Source organism: Oncorhynchus kisutch, unplaced genomic scaffold, assembly GCF_002021735.2.
Source record: "Oncorhynchus kisutch isolate 150728-3 unplaced genomic scaffold, Okis_V2 Okis06b-Okis10b_hom, whole genome shotgun sequence".
NCBI classification, from domain to species: domain Eukaryota; kingdom Metazoa; phylum Chordata; class Actinopteri; order Salmoniformes; family Salmonidae; genus Oncorhynchus; species Oncorhynchus kisutch.
This window is the reverse complement of record NW_022261983.1, coordinates 7,473,088-7,491,854: the sequence shown is the minus strand read 5'-3', so window position 1 is coordinate 7,491,854 and position 18,767 is coordinate 7,473,088.

Sequence of the window (18,767 nt, the reverse complement as noted above, 5' to 3'; positions counted from 1 at the left end):
ATAATAAAAATCCCCATTAAAATCTGTAGGTTTTTGCCAAAGACATCTGTTTTTGCTTGGAATGAGTCTCAATCCACCGCATCTGCCAGTATTGCCCTTCGGCGTCTGCGGTTAAAGGTTGCAGAGCTAGAGCTGTGTTTTTCAGACCATGAGACATCCCGAAAATCTGTCCTCTCATGAAAACGTATGTAGTGTCTGAACAAACTATTATGACCCCTCTATGGAAAGACCAGACTCTCACGAACATAATGGTCTTCTTTGTTTTGCTCTACGACCCCTACAAGCGTCTGAAGTCGGTACAGGTGATCTGACAACTTCAGTCTGTTTATCCATGTATAAAGCTGTTGTTCAATGTGTTTCTATGGGCTAATAGCAGTATGCCCAAGTTCAATGTTTCATCTAATATTTTCTTGATACCTTAAGGGGTCCTAAAATTCTAAATCAAATAGCTAAATGATTCTTGGCATGACCATCTTAAAACAATTCCATATGTTAGCTTAGTAGAACCCCCCCTGGGCATCTCCAATCTTTTCTAGCATGAGAGCTACTTTAAAAAAAAATGTAACATGTCACAAGCTACTCATTTTTTTCTAGCTTTCAAATAGTCAAAAAAATTCTTCTCCTCTCCCCTGCAACTCTTCTCCAGGTCCTTAGTGTACAAGAGAAGGTAGTGCAATGGTTTCTGTCAATATACACCACTTTTCAAAAGTTTGGGGTCACTTAGAAATGTCCTTGGTTTTGAAAGAAAAGCACATTTTTTTGTACATTAAAATAACATCAAATTGATCAGAAATACAGTGTCGATATTCCTAATGTTGTAAATGACGATTATAGCTGGAAACGGCTTATTTTCTATGGAATATCGACATACTGTAGGCGTACAGAGGCCCAGTATCACTCCACGTTGTGTTAGCTAATCCAAGTTTATAATTTTAAAAGGCTAATTGATCATTAGAAAACCCTTTTGCGATTATGCTAGCACAGCTGAAAACTGACCTGATTAAAGAAGCAATAAAACTGTCCTTCTTTAGACTAGTTGAGTATCTGGAGCATAAGCATTTGTGGGTTCGATTACAGGCTCAAAAAGGGCCAGAAACAAAGAAACTCACCAGTCTATACTTGTTCTGAGAAATGAAGGCTATTCCATGCGAGAAACAGGCAAGAAACTGAAGATCTCGTACAACACTGTGTATTACTCCCTTCACAGAACAGCGCAAACTGGCACTAACCAGAATAGAAAGAGGAGTGGGAGGCCCCGGTGCACAACTGAGCAAGAGGACAAGTACATTAGAGTGTCTAGTTTGAGAAACAGATGCCTGACAAGTCCTCAATTGGCAGCTTCATTAAATAGTACCCGCAAAACACCATTCTCAACGTCAACAGTGAAGAGGCGACACCGGGATGCTGGCCTTCTAGGCAGAGTTGCAAAGAAAAAGCCATATCTCAGACTGGCCAATACATAGAAAATATTAAGATGGGCAAAAGAACACAGACACTGGACAGAGGAAGATTGGAAGGATTATCGACACACAAATCTAAGTTTGAAGTGTTCGGATCACAAATAAGAACATTCGTGAGACCCAGAAGAAATGAAAAGATGATGTAGTGCTTGATGCCATCTGTCAAGCATGGTGGAGTCAATGTGATGGTCTGGGGGTGCTTTGTTGATGGTAAAGTGGGAGATTTGTACAGGGTTAAAGGGATCTTGAACAAGGAAGGCTATCACTCCATTTTGCAACACCATGCCATTACCTGTGGACGGTGCTTAATTGGAGAAAATTTCCTCCTACAACGGGACAATGACCCAAAGCACAGCTCCAAACAATGCAATAACTATTTAGAGAAGAAGCAGTCAGGAGTCAGTGAGTGAGGAATGTGCTGTCTATGTGCCATCTAGTGAGTGAGGAATGTGCTGTCTAATGTGCCATCTAGCGAGTGAGGAATGTGCTGTCTAATGTGCCATCTAGTGAGTGAGGAATGTGCTGTCTAATGTGCCATCTAGCGAGTGAGGAATGTGCTGTCTAATGTGCCATCTAGTGAGTGAGGAATGTGCTGTCTAATGTGCCATCTAGCGAGTGAGGAATGTGCTGTCTAATGTGCCATCTAGCGAGTGAGGAATGTGCTGTCTAATGTGCCATCTAGCGAGTGAGGAATGTGCTGTCTAATGTGCCATCTAGCGAGTGAGGAATGTGCTGTCTAATGTGCCATCTAGCGAGTGAGGAATGTGCTGTCTAATGTGCCATCTAGCGAGTGAGGAATGTGCTGTCTAATGTGCCATCTAGCGAGTGAGGAATGTGCTGTCTATGTGCCATCTAGTGAGTGAGGAATGTGCTGTCTAATGTGCCATCTAGCGAGTGAGGAATGTGCTGTCTAATGTGCCATCTAGTGAGTGAGGAATGTGCTGTCTAATGTGCCATCTAGCGAGTGAGGAATGTGCTGTCTAATGTGCCATCTAGTGAGTGAGGAATGTGCTGTCTAATGTGCCATCTAGCGAGTGAGGAATGTGCTGTCTAATGTGCCATCTAGCGAGTGAGGAATGTGCTGTCTAATGTGCCATCTAGCGAGTGAGGAATGTACTGTCTAATGTGCCATCTAGCGAGTGAGGAATGTGCTGTCTAATGTGCCATCTAGCGAGTGAGGAATGTGCTGTCTAATGTGCCATCTAGCGAGTGAGGAATGTGCTGTCTAATGTGCCATCTAGCGAGTGAGGAATGTGCTGTCTAATGTGCCATCTAGCGAGTGAGGAATGTGCTGTCTAATGTGCCATCTAGTGAGTGAGAAATGTGCTGTCTAATGTGCCATCTAGTGAGTGAGGAATGTGCTGTCTATGTGCCATCTAGTGAGTGAGGAATGTGCTGTCTATGTGCCATCTAGTGAGTGAGAAATGTGCTGTCTAATGTGCCATCTAGCGAGTGAGGAATGTGCTGTCTAATGTGCCATCTAGTGAGTGAGAAATGTGCTGTCTAATGTGCCATCTAGCGAGTGAGGAATGTGCTGTCTAATGTGCCATCTAGTGAGTGAGGAATGTGCTGTCTAATGTGCCATCTAGCGAGTGAGGAATGTGCTGTCTAATGTGCCATCTAGCGAGTGAGGAATGTGCTCTCTAATGTGCCATCTAGTGAGTGAGGAATGTGCTGTCTAATGTGCCATCTAGTGAGTGAGGAATGTTCTGTCTAATGTGCCATCTAGCGAGTGAGGAATGTGCTGTCTAATGTACCATCTAGTGAGTGAGGAATGTGCTGTATAATGTGCCATCTAGTGAGTGAGGAATGTGCTGTCTAATGTGCCATCTAGCGAGTGAGGAATGTGCTGTCTAATGTGCCATCTAGCGAGTGAGGAATGTGCTGTCTAATGTGCCATCTAGCGAGTGGGGAATGTGCTGTCTAATGTGCCATCTAGTGAGTGAGGAATGTTCTGTCTAATGTGCCATCTAGCGAGTGAGGAATGTGCTGTCTAATGTGCCATCTAGCGAGTGAAGAATGTGCTGTCTAATGTGCCATCTAGCGAGTGAGGAATGTGCTGTCTAATGTGCCATCTAGCGAGTGAGGAATGTGCTGTCTAATGTGCCATCTAGCGAGTGAGGAATGTGCTGTCTAATGTGCCATCTAGCGATTGAGGAATGTGCTGTCTAATGTGCCATCTAGTGAGTGAGGAATGTGCTGTCTAATGTGCCATCTAGTGAGTGAGGAATGTGCTGTCTAATGTGCCATCTAGCGAGTGAGGAATGTGCTGTCTAATGTGCCATCTAGTGAGTGAGGAATGTGCTGTCTAATGTGCCATCTAGTGAGTGATGAATGTGCTGTCTAATGTGCCATCTAGCGAGTGAGGAATGTGCTGTCTAATGTGCCATCTAGTGAGTGAGGAATGTGCTGTCTAATGTGCCATCTAGCGAGTGAGGAATGTGCTGTCTAATGTGCCATCTAGCGAGTGAGGAATGTGCTGTCTAATGTGCCATCTAGCGAGTGAGGAATGTGCTGTCTAATGTGCCACCTAGCGAGTGAGGAATGTGCTGTCTAATGTGCCATCTAGCGAGTGAGGAATGTGCTGTCTAATGTGCCATCTAGTGAGTGAGAAATGTGCTGTCTAATGTGCCATCTAGTGAGTGAGGAATGTGCTGTCTATGTGCCATCTAGTGAGTGAGGAATGTGCTGTTTATGTGCCATCTAGCGAGTGAGAAATGTGCTGTCTAATGTGCCATCTAGCGAGTGAGGAATGTGCTCTCTAATGTGCCATCTAGTGAGTGAGGAATGTGCTGTCTATGTGCCATCTAGTGAGTGAGGAATGTGCTGTCTAATGTGCCATCTAGCAGGTGAGGAATGTGCTGTCTATGTGCCATCTAGTGAGTGAGGAATGTGCTGTCTAATGTGCCATCTAGTGAGTGAGGAATGTGCTGTCTATGTGCCATCTAGTGAGTGAGGAATGTGCTGTCTATGTGCCATCTAGTGAGTGAGGAATGTGCTGTCTAATGTGCCATCTAGTGAGTGAGGAATGTGCTGTCTAATGTGCCATCTAGTGAGTGAGGAATGTGCTGTCTAATGTGCCATCTAGTGAGTGAGGAATGTGCTGTCTAATGTGCCATCTAGCGAGTGAGGAATGTGCTGTCTAATGTGCCATCTAGTGAGTGAGGAATGTGCTGTCTAATGTGCCATCTAGTGAGTGAGGAATGTGCTCTCTAATGTGCCATCTAGTGAGTGAGGAATGTGCTGTCTAATGTGCCATCTAGTGAGTGAGGAATGTGCTGTCTAATGTGCCATCTAGCGAGTGAGGAATGTGCTGTCTAATGTGCCATCTAGCGATGATTCTGTATTGCTGCTGCTCATTTTAAAGGCAAAGTTGTCAAATAACAAATAAAATATGCAAATGATATACTTACTCATGATATACTTCTGCCAGGTAAGCCTACTTTGTTAACATTTAATTTAGAAGGTTTTGGAGAAAGTGTTTCTGTCAAAGACGATTATCAAATGAATTGGCTACTAGTGTTGGGAATTCCGAGTCTTTTCTGTGAGCTGGATCATTTTGCTCTGTTCACCTAAAAGAGCTGTCCATTTGGCTCCGTTCACTTAAAAGAGCTGTTCATTTGGCTCCGTTCACCTAAAAGAGCTGTTCATTTGGCTCCGTTCACTTAAAAGAGCTGTTCATTTGGCTCCGTTCACCTAAAAGAGCTGTTCATTTGGCTCCGTTCACCTAAAAGAGCTGTTCATTTGGCTCCGTTCACTTAAAAGAGCTGTTCATTTGGCTCCGTTCACCTAAAAGAGCTGTTCATTTGGCTCCGTTCACCTAAAAGAGCTGTTCATTTGGCTCCGTTCACCTAAAAGAGCTGTTCATTTGGCTCCGTTCACCTAAAAGAGCTGTTCATTTGGCTCCGTTCACTTAAAAGAGCTGTTCATTTGGCTCCGTTCACCTAAACGAGCTGTTCATTTGGCTCCGTTCACCCAAAGACAAGTTATTCTTTTAAGTAACTGTCCAGTAAAAATCGCACTTTTAAAAGTTCACAGAGACAACCAGCACCAGGATATTCATACACCCAGCTCTTTGGACCTCTCTTTCTCCGATATCCTCCTTTAATTTCAGGTCCACAATTTCCTCTTGTTTTTTGATTGGGATTCATTGTACTGCAATTATGTGTATACCGAGTGGCGCAGTGGTCTAAGGCACTGCATCTCAGTGCTAGAGGTGTCACTACAGATCCTGGTTTGATTCCAGGCTGTTTCACAACCGGCCGTGATTGGGAGTCCCATAGAGCAGCGCACAATTGGCCCAGCATCGTCCGGGTTAGGGTTTGGCCAGGGTAGGGTGTCATTGTAAATAATAATTTGTTCTTAACTGACTTGCCTAGTTAAATAAAGTTTTTATTTTGTGTTCTGTTAACTCATACCCAAATAATGTTGTTGAATCATGCTATACTTGTATTTGTGTCCAAAGCATAAATTAGAGAAATAAACACTTTAAAAACCCCACCTCAAACTTGTATCTCAAACAGACCGTTTCAAAAATAATTGCTATTTTCTCATTGGGTATGATGTCATATGCTGAGGAGGATGAGCTGGCCAATTAGCAGTGTAGAGGAGGATCAGCTGGCCAATCAGAGGTCTACTTGCGTTAATATTGTTAATGACTGGTATACGCCAACGCTGTTCTGTTATTTTTTAAATTGTATTAAATTGAACCTTTATTTAACTAGGCATGTCAGTTAAGATCAAAATCGTATTTACAATGACGGCCTACCAAAAGGCAAAAGGCCTCCTGCAGGGACGGGGGCGGGGATATATAAATATACAACAAAACACACATCACAACAAGAGAAACAACACAAATAAAGACAGACCTAAGACAACAACATTGGGGAACACCCAGACCATTTCAACATAGAAAAGATATTTTTAACATACTTAATTAATGAAAAAAATTGGAAGGAACACTATATTATTTAAAGACTTTAAACCAAACTCTCTCTCTCTCGCTCTTTCTCTCGCTCTTTCTATTGCTCTCTCTCTCTCGCACTCTCGCTCTCTCGCTCTCTCGCCCCAATTCAAAGGGCTTTATTGTCATGGGAAACATATGTTTACATGGCAAAGCAAATGAAATAAATAATAAATAAAAGTGAAATAAACACTGTGGTCTAATCTCCTCTCTCTCGGTCTCTCTCTCTTGGCAAACCACCTTCACTCTCTCCCACTCTGAAAATAAGTGTCCATTTTTGGGGGATATGGAATAAAGTGGGTATGAATTGTGTATTGTAAAAACAGGACTGTTATGAAATAATTAAATTAAATACAATTCCTCACCAAAGCAAATGCTGAAGTTCGGCTTTCTATTTCACAACAAAGCATCCTTCACTCATGCTGCCAAACATACCCTCGTAAAACTGACCATCCTGCCGATCCTCGACTTCAGTGATGTCATTTACAAAATATCTTCCAATACTCTACTCAGCAAACTGGATGTAGTCTATCACAGTGCCATCCATTTTGTCACCAAAGCCCCATATACTACCCACCACTTCGACCTGTATGCTCTCGTTGGCTGGCCTTCACTACATATTTGTCGCCAAACCCACTGGCTCCAGGTCATCTTTAAGTCTTTGCTAGGTAAAGCCCCACCTTATCTCAGCTCACTGGTCACCATAGCAACACTTCCTTTGGCCGCCTTTCCTTCCATTTCTCTGCTGCCAATGACTGGAAAGAACTTCAAAAATCACTAAAGCTGGAGTCTTATATCTCCCTCTCTAACTTTAAGCATCAGCTGTCAGAGCAGCTTACTGATCACTGTACCTGTACACAGCCAATCTGTAAATAGCGCACCCAACTACCTCATCCGCATATTATAACTTACACTCTTGCTCTTTTGCACCCCAGTATCTCTACTTGCACATCATCATCTGTACATCTATCACTCCAGTGTTAATGCTAAAATGTAAATTTTTCTCCTCAATTTCCTATTTATTGCCTACCTACCCACTCTTCTATATTTGCACACACTGTACATAGATTTTTCTATTGTGTTATTGACTGTACGTTTGTTTATGTGTAACTCTGTGTTGTTGTTTGTGTCTCACTGCTTTGCTTTATCTTGGCCAGGTCGGAGTTATAAATGACAACTTGTTCTCAACTGGCCTACCTACCTTAAATAAAGGTGAAATAAATCAAATAAATAAAATCCACAGTGTGCATCAAACATAGAGGACAAGGAAGGGCAAAGACTAATCATCATCCATTAGAGACATTTCTGCATCTGAAAAGGTCCCTGTAATGAATAGATGTCAGCAGTGAGACTGTTTGTCCCTAGAGCCATTTTGTTTATGAAGAAAATACATCTGAAATGTCAATATCTTTGACTTTTGTCATTTCAATTGAATTGTAATAATTGTATATTTAAAGGTGTATAAAGCAACATGTTTTCAGATCTTAAGTTTCACCTCAACTTACAGTACACAATTGTGGTTCCACGATGGCTTGCCTGAAGAAGGCTATTTGTTGACTCGTAGTGACAGACTATCAGAGACTGACCTTTAAGTCCTATCCTGGTGTGGGCCTGTAAAGACCAGCTATTACACTGTGATCATAGTGGCATTTGAGTTATAAAGTGCCTGACATGTGACATTACATCAAAGTGCTCAAGCAGGATCTAACATCAACTGAACCAATTGTATTCTCTCATCCCATTTATGAGTTTCTCTGTTAGGAGTTCAAAGGGTGTTGAAATTTGGATGGAGTCAGAGCAGCCCTCCTATAAACCAGGCATGGATAGCCAGGCATGAAATGGACCTTTATACAGTTTGAGTGATGGCTGGAATGAGGGCTGAAGTTTAAACACTGACTTTGTGACTCTTTCTATGAGAGTGTGTAAGATATTTCTCTCCCAGGTTAATACAATAGATACAAAAGCAGATAACAGAAATGAAACAGTGAAGATAATCTTTGGATTAGCTGATTTGGAGTAGGCCTAAAGCCTTTATCTGACATACATCTTCTTCATAATACTGTGGAAAGGAAAGGACTAATAGCTTATAACTGGCGAACACTTTCCCCTCAACACTGTAAAAAGAAAAGACCTATAGCTGACATGCATTTTCTTTTTAATACTGTGGAAATAGTTCTTCCAGAGTGGCGTAGCAGTCAGACATCTTTGTCTTTGTCCTGTCCCTTTGTATATATCTTTTTACATCTTTTTCTTCACATATCTTTTAAAAATATTTTCCTAAACCTCAACTTCTAAATACTCTCCTGCAACCCGCCTCACCCAATGTGATGTGGATCTGCTTTTTTAGAAAGTATTTCTATTTACTTCGGATCTGGAATCCCTCCACTGAAGCTAGCCAGCTAACTACCTACCAGCTAACTACCATTGCTAGCGGTCATCAGCTAACCTTTAGCCCGGAAAGCTCTCGCCAGTTCGAGCAACGTGACTCAAACCAGAGCATAACGGACCTATTTCTCTCCATATCCCCAGATTCCTACCGCAAACTCTGAACATTTGCTAACCGCAATCCCGGGTGAGCACTCCTGTTTAGCGTTTCCATCCCGGAGCACCAATTAGCCTGAAGCTAGCCCGGACAGGGCCCCCGTGCAAGTTAGCCTTTGGGGGACGTTGCGATGGGTGTAAGTCTGTTTTTGTCTCTACACTCTACTCAACAAACTGGATGCAGTCTATCACAGTGTCATCTGTTTTGTCACCAAAGCCCCATACACTACCCACCATTGCGACCTGTACACTCTCGTTGGTTGGCCCTCGCTTCATACTCGTCGCCAAACCCAATGGCTATAGGTTATCTACAAGGCTCTGCTAGGTAAAGCCCCGCCTTATCTCAGTTCACTGGTCGCCATAGCAGCACCCACTCGTAGCACGTGCTCCAGCAGGTATATCTCATTGGTCACCCCCAAAGCCAATTCCTCCTTTGGTCGATTTCCTTCCAGTTCTCTGCTGCCAATGACTGGAACGAACTGCAAAAATCTTTGAAGCTGGAGACTCATATCTGCCTCACTAGCTTTAAGCACCAGCTGTCAGAGCAGCTCACAGATCACTGCACCTGTACATAGCTCATCTGTAAACCGCCCATCTATCCTACTACCTCATCCCCATACTGTACTTATTTATCTTGCTCCTTTGCACCCCAGTATCTCTACTTGCACATTCTTCTTCTGCACATCTACCATTCCAGTGTTTAATTGCTAAATTGTAATTACTTCGCCACAATGGCATATTTATTGCCTTAACTCCCTTATCTTACCTCATTTGCACTCACTGTATATTGACTATGTTTTGTTTATTCCATGTGCAACTCTGTGTTGTTGTATGTGTTGAATTGCTATGCTTCATCTTGGCCAGGTCGCAGTTGCAAATGAGAACTTGTTCTCAACTAGCCTGCCTATGTACTGTGCCTACACAGTACAATCCGATTACAAGATCACTCAACAACGACCTCATATTCCCGAGTGCTATTTCCCTGTTCCCTCGTCTCTCACTTCTCACATTAACTGAGAATATAAACCCTGTTGCCTCGTCTCTCACATCTCATGCCACCTGAGAATATCAACCCTGTTCCCTCGTCTCTCACATCTGACGCCACCTGAGAATATCAACCCTGTTCCCTCATCTCTCACATCTCACACTGTCTGAGAATATCAGCCCTGTTCCCTCATCTGTCACCCATCTCACGCCACCTGAGATTATCAAAACATTGTCACTAGTTGCCATGGTAGTAGCAGGCTGAAGGGCTTTGAAAGGACTATTTAATGGTTGTACAGTCGGTTATTCGGCTGTCACCATAGGAGAACCCTTTTTGTTTCCAGGTAGAACCCCTTTGGGTTCCATGTAGAACCCTCTGTGGAAAGGGTTCTACATGGAACCCAAAAGGCTTCTTTCTACCTGGAACCAAAAGGATTCTACTTGGAATCCAAAATGGTTCTTCAAAGGGTTCTCCTATGGGGACAGCCGAATAACTGTTTGAGGTTCTAGATAGGACTTTTTTTCTAAGAATGTACTATCGTGTCTCACTTTGACATGAATGTTGATACAGTATTCATACATTTCTTTTGGCAGATTTTCAGTATTTTCGCATGCTGAGTATGCTTGGTTTTGAAGCTCTTTGAATCTGCTGGGCTAGGGAGAAAGTGAGAGAGAGATGGCATAATGGGGAGAGGTTTGAGGCTCTGTGATATATGAGCCTTGTAATTAAATCAAAGCCATCGCCTAACACTTCACAGCCAGCGCGTCTTTTCTGCAAACACCCCCATTTGGGCTCTAAACCCAGCCTGTTTGCTGATTGGCTGATCAACAACCCCCTCCCTGTATTGATTGGTTTCAGATGTGGCTGTTGGTGTTCTAAAAACTATCAGCACAAATGTTTAGCGCAGATGTTTCATTTTCAATTCAGCCAATTTATTCGGGATATTCTGAGGAAGATTGACATACGTGAGAAATAAAGTTCCATTGAGACCACAGGAGGTTGGTGGCACATTAATTGGGGAGGACAGGCTCATAGTAATGGATGGAGTGGAATGGTATCAAATACACCAAACACATGTTTTCCATGCATTTGATGCCATCCCATTTGCTCCTGAGGGAGAAATGTTAACGTTTATTTAACTGGGCAAGTCAGTTAAGAACAAACTCTTATTTACAATGACGTACTGATGAGACTGATCTGTCCAAAGAGACACAGGAGCTACACTGGGGCAAAAATGACTCATCCAGTGTAGAACGCCAATCATTTGGGAAATCTTGTAAAAAATTAATAATAAAAGAATCCATTGAAACTGATCCATTCAACACGATACCCAACATCTTCCACTCAATATCTCTCTCTCTCTCACCATGCCAGGTAAACAGGGTTAGCTTTTCAGCAGCGAATTCCTCCACTCTATACCATTTACTGGAGTCTGTTGCGTGCCTAACACTGGGTGGTCTACACTTACTGCAAAGGTCTATACCCTCCCCCCTGCCAGCAGATTGTCTAATTGGCCGAACACTAATAAGACATAACAAAGGGCCGACTCGTGGCAGTGTGCCACCCAGACACCATCTATTATAATGGCTTGGGGTGGCCATCAAATCCTAGTCGAGCTAACGCTAGGATACTAATTCTAGGATGCTAACAGAAGGGGGAATAATTCAATCAAAAAATCAAATCAATAAAATATTTTTGTCACATTCACCAAATAGCAAAACATTCACCAAAACAAGTGTAGACCTTACCGTGCTTGCTTACAACAGACCTTACCGTGCTTGCTTACAACAGACCTTACCGTGCTTGCTTACAACAGACCTTACCGTGCTTGCTTACAAGCCCTTAACCAACAGTGCAGTTTAAGAAGAGTTAATAAGAAAACATTTAACAAATAAACTAATGTAAAAAAGAAGAAAAAGTAACACAATAACATTACAATAACGAGGATATATACAGTGGGTACCGGTACCGAGTCAGTGTGCGGGGGTACAGGTTAGAGGTCATTTGTGTATGTAGGTGGGGGTGAAGTGACTATGCATAGATAATAAACAGCGAGTAGCAGCAGTGTACAAAACAAATGGAGGGGTGGTGGAGGTGTCAATGTAAATAGTCCGGTGGTCATTTGATTAACTGTTCAGCAGTCAATAGGTTAGAGACTGGTGCTAAGGATACAGTATCATGAAAATGTACTGTATCTTGTTTATGCGCTACCGCTATGGCACTAACACTGGGCTTGGATGCTAAAGATACAGTATCATGTAAATGTACTGTATGTTGTTTATGTGCTACCGCTAGGGCACTAACACTGGGCTTGGATGCTAAAGATACAGTATCATGTAAATGTACTGTATGTTGTTTATGTGCTACCGCTAGGGCACTAACACTGGGCTTGGATCCTAAAGATACAGTATCATGTAAATGTACTGTATGTTGTTTATGTGCTACCGCTAGGGCACTAACACTGGGCTTGGATGCTAAAGATACAGTATCATGTAAATGTACTGTATGTTGTTTATGCGCTACCGCTAGGGCACTAACACTGGGCTTGGATGCTAAAGATACAGTATCATGTAAATGTACTGTATGTTGTTTATGTGCTACCGCTAGGGCACTAACACTAGGCTTGGATGCTAAAGATACAGTATCATGTAAATGTACTGTATGTTGTTTATGTGCTACCGCTAGGGCACTAACACTGGGCTTGGATGCTAAAGATACAGTATCATGTAAATGTACTGTATGTTGTTTATGTGCTACCGCTAGGGCACTAACACTGGGCTTGGATGCTAAAGATACAGTATCATGTAAATGTACTGTATGTTGTTTATGCGCTACCGCTAGGGCACTAACACTGGGCTTGGATGCTAGCTTCACACAGCCTGGTGCAAAAGACATCGCAAATGATATCACACACATCACATGTTGTTTATAGAATGGCGCTGCTTTGATCGCTGCCGTTGTACGGGTTGTACGGGTTGCTGATTAATGATGCTTCTCTGCATTGTTGGGAAGGGCCCGTAAGTAAGCACTTCTGTCACGTTCTGACCTTTATTCCTTGGTTTTGTCTTTATTTAGTATGGTCAGGGCGTGAGTTGGGGTGGGCAGTCTATGTTAGTTTTTCTATATTTTCTGTTTCTGTGTTTGGCCTGATATGGTTCTCAATCAGAGGCAGCTGTCTATCGTTGTCCCTGATTGAGAACCATATTTAGGTATCCTGTTTTCCTTTGTGTTTTGTGGGTGGTTATTTTCAGTCTTTGTGTGTCTGCACCAGATAGAACTGTTTCGGTTGTCACTAACCACGCTGCACTTTGGTCCTCTCCTTCTTCCACCCATGACAACCGTTACAACTTCACTGTCAGTCTAGCATGTGACAAATAAAATTTGATTTGGTTTTATGTCCCAAAGACGGTTGTGTTGTCATGGATTCTACAAAGACTGTAATAAAGCACTCAGGCCCAGAGCACAGGGGAGAGGGTCTCCCCCTGGGCAATTAAAGGTTGGATACAGGAACGCTGGAGGTAGCAGCTGGACGGAAAAGAGTATGTTCTCTCACTCTTACCTACCTCTCCCCTCTTTCTCTTCCCCATCTCCCTGTCTCTTCATTCCTTTCCCCCATATCTCCGTACCTCTCATCTCCATAGCACTTTACTCTGATACACTAGGTCAGGCTCAGAGTTTAGTATAGACTCTATAGTCCCCATTGGGCTGCAGCTGTGAATGCTGCATGAAAGCAGAAATGTACAGACTACAGCACTCTAGTACCACAGAGACTTCTTCAAAGCAATGCACATGAGGCACATATATTAACATTTGGTTCAGTAAACACTATTTAGCATACCACATCAGTTGCTTCTAAATGTCCAAATCTGCAACTCTCATTTTCTTTAAAACACATTGGCTAATGAATATAGCCCTATTTCTTTCAACATCATCTAGAAGAACCTAGGTGCATCTTAATATTCTAGAATAGCTACCTCTACTTGTCTCCTCTCATTCATCTGTACTGATCTGAAATAATGGGGGCAGGGCATGTCAAAAAAATAAGTTGACTTAAATGTATTACATTCATTATCTGATGCCAAATATAAACATGTATTTGTTTTTAAACATAGGCCTTTATTTTCTGCAAAATCACACTCATACCACTGTAAGTGAGCTCATAGCCAACGGCTCAGAGGGAGGCTATCATCTGATCGTAGTGAACCTAAAGGCAGAACCTAAATCAGATAGTTAGCTAGCTATCTCTGCTGTTTAAAAATATAACTAGTCTTTAACTGTGATTGGAGTTTATTCCGCTGTTGACATCTTCTCTTATGCCTCCTAACAAACAGTATAATTGAAGCCTTCCCTGTCCCTGACAGTGAGATGACACATGTAACTCACAAGGGAGCCACTTCTACAATTCCGTTCAATGTCGGTAGCTTCTGCCTGCAGGCGGAGTGCCTCGCATGCTCTCATGTGGTGGCAGAGAAGAGGGGAGTGGGAATTTTCCATGTTAGACTAATTAGAATTGAGCTAGTTTGATGGCAGACTCATTTCATTAAGAAGAGAGAGAGAGAATAGACTTAAAGGGAAATACAAATGTAATAACAGAAAAACACCACCAATCTGAAAGGGCACTTTTCTCATAGGAGGGCGGAAGGGCAGGTGCTGGGCAGCCGTAGAACTCTCTCTGTGCCTGAGGAAGACAATATCAGGGCTGGCAGGGGATTTACCCCCTTTTCCTTTAAGTCAGAGTACAAAAAGGGAGAAGAGATGAGCAGAGGAAGACATGTTAGACTACTGAGATGCAGTCAGTCAGTGTGTACCAGTGAGAGAGTCTCTGTTCCTATTGAGATGCAGTCAGTCAGTGTGTACCTGTGAGAGAGCCTCTGTTCCTACAGAGATGCAGTCAGTCAGTGTGTACCAGTGATAGAGCCTCTGTTCCTACAGCGATGCAGTCAGTCAGTGTGTACCAGTGAGAGAGCCTCTGTTCCTACAGAGATGCAGTCAGTCAGTGTGTACCAGTGAGAGAGCCTCTGTTCCTACAGAGATGCAGTCAGTCAGTGTGTACCAGTGAGAGAGTCTCTGTTCCTATTGAGATGCAGTCAGTCAGTGTGTACCTGTGAGAGAGCCTCTGTTCCTACAGAGATGCAGTCAGTCAGTGTGTACCAGTGAGAGAGCTTCTGTTCATACAGAGATGCAGTCAGTCAGTGTGTACCAGTGAGAGAGCCTCTGTTCCTACAGAGATGCAGTCAGTCAGTGTGTACCAGTGAGAGAGTCTCTGTTCCTATTGAGATGCAGTCAGTCAGTGTGTACCAGTGAGAGAGCCTCTGTTCCTACAGAGATGCAGTCAGTCAGTGTGTACCAGTGAGAGAGCCTCTGTTCCTATTGAGATGCAGTCAGTCAGTGTGTACCAGTGAGAGAGTCTCTGTTCCTATTGAGATGCAGTCAGTCAGTGTGTACCTGTGAGAGAGCCTCTGTTCCTACAGAGATGCAGTCAGTCAGTGTGTACCTGTGAGAGAGCCTCTGTTCCTATTGAGATGCAGTCAGTCAGTGTGTACCAGTGAGAGAGCCTCTGTTCCTACAGAGATGCAGTCAGTCAGTGTGTACCAGTGACAGAGCCTCTGTTCCTACAGAGATGCAGTCGGTCAGTGTGTACCAGTGAGAGAGCCTCTGTTCCTACAGAGATGCAGTCAGTCAGTGTGTACCAGTGAGAGAGCCTCTGTTCCTACAGAGATGCAGTCAGTCAGTGTGTACCAGTGAGAGAGCCTCTGTTCCTACAGAGATGCAGTCGGTCAGTGTGTACCTGTGAGAGAGCCTCTGTTCCTACAGAGATGCAGTCAGTCAGTGTGTACCTGTGAGAGAGCCTCTGTTCCTACAGAGATGCAGTCAGTCAGTGTGTACCAGTGAGAGAGCCTCTGTTCCTACAGAGATGCAGTCAGTCAGTGTGTACCAGTGAGAGAGCATCTGTTCCTACAGAGATGCAGTCGGTCAGTGTGTACCTGTGAGAGAGCCTCTGTTCCTACAGAGATGCAGTCAGTCAGTGTGTACCAGTGAGAGAGCCTCTGTTCCTACAGAGATGCAGTCAGTCAGTGTGTACCAGTGAGAGAGCCTCTGTTCCTACAGAGATGCAGTCAGTCAGTGTGTACCAGTGAGAGAGCCTCTGTTCCTACAGAGATGCAGTCAGTCAGTGTGTACCTGTGAGACAGAATCTGTGCCTGGATAGATAGGGCACACAACTGATTTTTTTGTTGTTGCTTGCAATGGAAAATGAACATGATTTTTTTTTTATTGGACAAGTCCAGGTCGTCCCCTCCTTGTTTCAGTCCATTTTCTTCCGTTTGGTGCATAATGAACATGACCCAGTACTGGAAGGCCCTTAGTGTGAGTGTAGGGTGTGTTATACAATACCTGGAAGGGACTCAAATAGTTCAATACCACACTGGGCGTGGACCTCAACCTTTCATTTGCTGAGTGGAGTGTGTCATTAGGAACATCAAACCATACCGCATTTATTAAGCAGCTCCATGGGAGATGAGACAATGCTGACCAGTGTGTCTGTGTGTATTAGTGTGTGTTATGGGTTTTTCCATATCTTCTATTAAGAACAGCACTACTTCATACTGAACACAATGCTCGTGACAAACCAGCACACTCCTCTCTCCTCTCCTCCACTCTCCCCTTTGGAACAGTTTGTATATTTCTGGATATGAAAGCACTTTCTTCTCATTTTTGGTTCAACAGGGATCCCAGAAACCACCCTGTTAAGTGGATACTCTGTGGCTACAAGCAACAGTGGAAGATAAACTTTTTAGACACTGAGATTAGTTCCACTTCCTCCTCACCCACAGAGCCTTTTATTGAAGCCCTGAGGAAGCGTTATTACTACCCCGACTCATGTCTCTCTCATCCCCCTTGTTTATGAGAAAGAAGGGAAAGAACAGCAGAATAACATCATATTCACTATTACACACACACACACACACACAGACACACACACACAGACACAGACACACAGACACACAGACACACAGACACAGACACAGACACAGACACAGACACAGACACACAGACACAGACACACACACACACACACACACACACACACAGAGGAACCATTATCACTCATACTCTCGTCCATCTCATCCCCGTCTTTTGTAAGAAGGAAGGGAACAGCAGAAAAACTCCATATTCCCACTCAGACACTCTTCATCTTGTGATCCAGTGAATACAAAGAGCTCTGCTGTAGGGCCAGATGGCAAAAGTGAAATCAATCAGATCAACATGGTCAGAGAGAGACAGACGCACCCTATTCCCTGTGGGCCATGGTCAAAAGGAGTGCACTAAATAGGGAATAAAGTGCCATTTGGGATGCAAAGAACTGAATATCAATCACAACAGGAAACACTATCTCCAAATGTGAAACAGACAGACAATTTCATTTCATTTCAGGTATAAGCTATTTATTTTAAAAGGCAATTAAACAATTCTCCAAGTGATTCAAGTGATTCTGGGTACAGACGTCAATTTTCACATTTCAAAACCAAGTTGGTTCAATAAGTGGCAAGAAAAAGTATGTGAACCCATTGGAATTACCTGGATTTCTGCATAAATTAGTCAGAAAATTTGAACTGATCTTCATCTTAGTCACAACAATAGACAAACACAGTCTGCTTAAACTAATAACAAAAAATATATTGTATTTTTCTTGTCTGTATTGAATACATCGTTTAAACATTCACAGTGTAGGTTGGAAAAAGTATGTGAACCCCTAGGTTAATGACTTTTCCAAAAGCTAATTGGAGTCAGGAGTCAGCTGACCTGGAGTCCAATCAATGAGACGAGATTGGAGATGTTGGTTAGAGCTGCCTTGCCCTATAAAGAAACAGTAACAAAATGTGAGTTTGCTATTCACAAGAAGCCTTGCCTGATGTGAACCATGCTTTGAACGAAAGAGATCTCAGAAGACCTAAGATTAAGAATTGTTGACTTGCAATAAGCTGGAAGGTTTTACAAAAGTATCTCTAAAAGCCTTGATGTCCATCAGTCCACAGTAAGACAAATTGTCTATAAATGGAGAAAGTTCAGCACTGTTGCCACTCTCCCTAGGAGAGGCCGTCCTGCAAAGATGACTGCAAGAGCACAGCGCAGAATGCTCAATGAGGTTAAGAAGAATCCTTGAGTGTCAGCTAAAGACTTATAGAAATCTCTGGAACATGCTAACGTCTCTGTTGACAAGTCTTAGATACGTTAAACACTAAACACTGCTGTCCAAAAAAAACATTGTTGCACATCTGAAATTCGCAAAAGAGCACCTGGATGTTCCACAGCACTTCTGGCAAAATATTCTGTGGACAGATTAAACTAAGTTGAGATGTTTGGAAGGAACACACGACTCTATGTGTGGAGAAAAAAAGGCACAGCACACCAACATCAAAACCTCATCCCAACTGTAAAGTTTAAGTATGCTCTCTCTAATTCTCTCTAATTCTCTCTTTCTTTCTTTCTCTCGGAGGACCTGAGCCCTAGGACCATGCCTCAGGACTACCTGGCATGATGGCTCCTTGATGTCCCCAGTCCACCTTGCCGTGCTGCTGCTCCAGTTTCAACTGTTCTGCCTGCGGCTATGGAATCCTGACCTGTTCAACTCTTTAGAGACAGCAGGAGCGGTAGAGATACTCTTAATGATCAGCTATGAAAAGCCAACTGACATTTACTCCTGAGGTGCTGACTTGCTGCACCCTCGACAACTACTGTGATTATTATTATTTGACCATGCTGGTCATTTATGAACATTTGAACATCTTGGCCATGTTCTGTTATAATTTCCACCCGG